The 4,273-nt window shown below is 30.4% G+C and overlaps 1 long non-coding RNA gene across 1 annotated transcript; it reads right to left on the bottom strand.

The window, feature by feature from the left end:
• Positions 1-225: 225 nt before the first annotated feature.
• On the bottom strand, positions 226-3,217 carry LOC134275819 (uncharacterized). Its single transcript, XR_009993918.1, has 3 exons — positions 2,805-3,217; positions 1,777-1,960; positions 226-847 (listed from the first exon to the last, which is right to left on the bottom strand). It is a non-coding gene; the product is annotated as an uncharacterized LOC134275819 (long non-coding RNA).
• Positions 3,218-4,273: the final 1,056 nt, after the last annotated feature.

Genomic DNA, 4,273 nt, shown 5'->3' with positions numbered 1-4,273 from the left:
TTTAATCATTCAAAATCGTGAGGACCCACTGTTTGACAGACATGAAATTTGAAAAGTAGAGGACCCCTTTAGATTTTGAGGTCACAATGTTAAAGTTCAAGGGTCAAACTGAACAAAAAGGAATATCAGAGCTATTTTTTGACAGATATACATGTATTGTAATGGCAACAACCTCAAAATGAATGAACACAAAGTTTTAAAAATCAACAAATTAGGACATTAATTATTTTATAATTTTTAATTTCATTGCATATTAAAATTTGAATATTACTCAATAATTAAGTATATTCAACAACAAATAAATTACAATGCTTGACTGCTTCCTGATATTTTATATTCACTTCCAAAATTAAAATGACCTTGAAATTTTGTATGCTTGAAAAAAATCTACTTGCTTAAATATACATCATGGTTCTAAATTAAGGTAAGATTTAAAAGATAAAATCACAGTTTCCCCAAATCATATTCTGGATTATTTGCTATACCTGTATACAGGAAATTAGTCTTTATAATAGTTTTATATTTGGTAAAACTAAAGCACTGCTGACCTTGAACTTTGATCTTTTCTAAGATAACAAGCACTAAAAATTTACTCTGAATTTCTGTGTATTCCTGCAAGTGAACCCTGATACATATTAAATATCATTTGAGTTGATCTTGAGGTCTCAATCTTTCAAAATCTATAAGGTGTATCCAAACTATTTTGTTCAGTATGACACCATTTTCTTCCTATGTATCATCCAATAACTTCTGGAGAAAATTTAACAAGCACTGAAATTTCCACTTCTGGTTTAAAGAACAACTGCACTGTCTCCAAATACACAAGAGTAGTACTCAAAGCAGGTACCTGTGAAAAAACACAGTTTTAAATTAAATTGAAATAAACCATACAAGACATATTCTAAGATTTTTAAAGTAAATGTCATGTTTATGATAATAATACACTTAAATTGATCAATTGAAGAAAATGTCATCAAATGATTTAGGTAAGATTCTTCACAAATTCTTCTGGCTTTCTTTGAAGAAAACAAGAGCTTCATATATCCTTGAAGTAAAGTAATAGAGTAGGGAAAAATGCATGTGGCAAATCAACAGACAGACAAGGCAATTCCTTTCCATGTACTATAGTATACAGTTATGAAATGGGTATGAGGGAAATAGCAAATTTATTATTCCCCGAGGGAGGAAACTATTTCCCGGAGGAAATAATTTTCTGCCGAGGGGAACAATAAATTTGTTATTTCCCGAGTTCCCATTCCATAACTTTTTTTATTATACCGAAACAATGATAGACGATTTAAATTTTTTTAACCAGATATTCCAACATTTAAAAAAAAACTGCAGAGGCATAATTACAAATACATGCGGTTTAACACAATGTATGATAAGTGAAGTATAGTGTCCTTAAACAATTAAATTATTTTTTAAAAAGTATTTTCACTGACATTTCGAAAAATTATCTTTGTCTTCATTTTGGTAGAATTCAAGTATGATTTTGACATCGCACGTTGAAATGTTTTGACGTCATAGCTACATTGCTAATAACATGACGTCACAGACTCGAGATTCCTTGTATGCTCCACCCACTGAACACTTTGATTGGTTAAAATTACTAATAAATATTCATGAGGGAGTAGTCCAAGGGAGCAACTCTGATTTTCCAGGGAGTAGTCTTCAGATGAGGGCAGTAGTCACTTATCGGGGAAATAGAGTTTTATGGTATTAATTTATACAGAGTAATGACAGTAGAGGTATAATAATATAACACATCTTTACCATTTCCTCAGCAGTGATACTAAGTAATTGGTAATGCTAATGCTGCATTGTCTCCGCTCTTCTTATTTCTGAATTATGTTCACAAAACTACATTGGAAACCCTATGTAGTAATTCTTAATAGCTCCACAGCTGAAAATCCCATTGTAAAGCCCAGTCCTAACCAGGGAAATGAATTTGAATAATCTGAAATTGCAAGAGAAATATAAGAATGAAAGGAAATATTCTTTACAAAGTATTATTTCCCAGACTTATATTTATAATATTTAATTAGTTATGTTTTAAACACAAACCTGTCAAGGAACACATGGTGACCTTTAATTTGAAAAGTACAAGTATTTGACAAATCTTTTTTCCTTTAATCATATATGAAAAGCTGAAAATCATAACTGTAGCCCGATCTTCATAACATTTCATAAATATCTGAAAAAAATATTTTGTCTAATGAGATTCTTTATAATCTTACAGCCCACATATAAGGCAATAATGGTGATTTAATTGACAGTGAAGACCCACCTATCCAATTCTTAATGTACCCTATTAGTAAACAGTCTTTGAAAACCCTGGACCTATTCAACTTTTCATTCCCCCTTCATCACCCACAAAGGCTACTTATGCTATTTATAATTATTTTGCAATATTGTTATTTTTATTGCTACATGTACAAGTACCAACCTTGAACATGTTGAAACTTCTCTTGACAGGTTTGCTAGGTATATATTCAGGTCCAGTACAATCACTAGATTAAGCTACGTTAACGTAGGTATTTTTATAGAAATAAATTACTTTGCAATTGGTAGCTAAATAAAGCTACTTCAGGTAGGTAAATAAAGCTGACTAAGTAGGTAATTCAAGCTAGTAGACATATATAGCTATATCTAGTGATTGTACCAGACCTAGTGTCTTGTAAAAAATCTTCTCTTGTCCACAATCAAGTCCCCATCAAAATTGTTTAATCATTTATTTTTTTAACCTATCAATAAGCCTTTTTATGAGGTATACATAGTATTATTAACCAAGATCCACCTACCTGTTTCTTTTTCAAATTCAAACATTGTTGATTCGGTATCATCATCACTACATCCGTCTTGCTACCAAATGAATGTTTGCTGTCAGAATCATACTCATCAAAATCAGAGCCATAATCCGAAGACTCGTTGACAATTCACGCACTTGAATCTTTTTCTGGGGACGAACAAAACGGTAACAAAACGTCTCAGATACGTCTCATAATGTTTACACGTGGTTACGTACTTCGATCCCGATGGTTTTCGTAGCATTTTATACATAGGCCACTAGTATATACGTAACAAATTACATTCACAGGAGGGACAATTTTCTTCAAATCACACATAATTGATGCCTAAAACGATTAGATGACAGACATCTGTTTATAAACTTCGTAAACATAATCATTATCTACCTTCTCTACAGAAGAGCGGAACAGGGGAGATAATTCTAACAAAATCTAAATAAATTGTAAAATACGTTTTTTTCACAGGAAAAGCAGGGAAAAAATATTTATAGCTTTTATAAAATTAGAAATAATTATCATTGTTTATATTTGTAAATATTTTACGCAAAATTCATTAAAATTACGGTTAAAAGTAAAACTTATAAAATCATGAATTTTTCCATCATTTGAATTTGAGGTAATTTCATTACGATATAACTTTTCTGTCCTTGAGAGTCCAAAGGTGGATTTTACATATTGTTTGGATAATGTGCAAGAGATTCTTAAATGCTCAAAATTCTGAAAAAAGAAGCGTTACTTTCTAAGAAATGTATCCCTGAATATTAACAAAAAATGAACCATTATCATTTCTTGGCACCATGCCAATATTTGTGCCCTCGTGACAGCCTTCTATAAAGGGGTTTTACAAAAAAATGATTCCAACTTAATTTTACGACTTAGTTCTATGAGAAAACATAACCCTTTTATTTATATATTGTTTTTTTCTTTTTTACTTTTAAATATTGAAATTGTCATTTTTACACAAATTTTTTTTTGCATTTTCCCTTGAATATTGACCAAAATGAATTATTGGCTGTTACTAAAAATAGAAACAACCGATGCAAAAATAAACAACATATTTTTGACTCTCAATGGGTGTCCTTTAAGTTAATAATAAAAATTAGTTTGTTCTTGAGAGTGCCTATCAGAGCATTTTTCTATATATCTGCATGGTTTTCTCGTAGACACGCTCTTAATATAAACTCTATTAAGCGATCTTTAAAAAAATATGGTTATCTTATTTTGTCTTTTTTATTAGTATAATATGGCACAAATGTGCATGGGAAAAACCGTTGGTAAGTTTTGTACTTACTGTATTCATTGATATACTTCTTGAATAACTATTACTTGTAACAATGATTAATGAGCTGCTTTTCCGTGGTGCAATCAAAAGATATTTGGTATCGAATTTCATTTGCACATTTAGTCTTTTCTTTTTTTACTTTGAGAATCAACCAAAACCAATTATAAAAGACATTTAAGAA

Source organism: Saccostrea cucullata, unplaced genomic scaffold, assembly GCF_032062105.1.
Source record: "Saccostrea cucullata isolate Sc308-1 unplaced genomic scaffold, CSIRO_AGI_Scuc_v1 ctg1310, whole genome shotgun sequence".
NCBI classification, from domain to species: Eukaryota; Metazoa; Mollusca; class Bivalvia; order Ostreida; family Ostreidae; genus Saccostrea; species Saccostrea cuccullata.
Note: the sequence above shows the minus strand (reverse complement) of the source record. Positions and strands in the feature narration are given on the sequence as shown.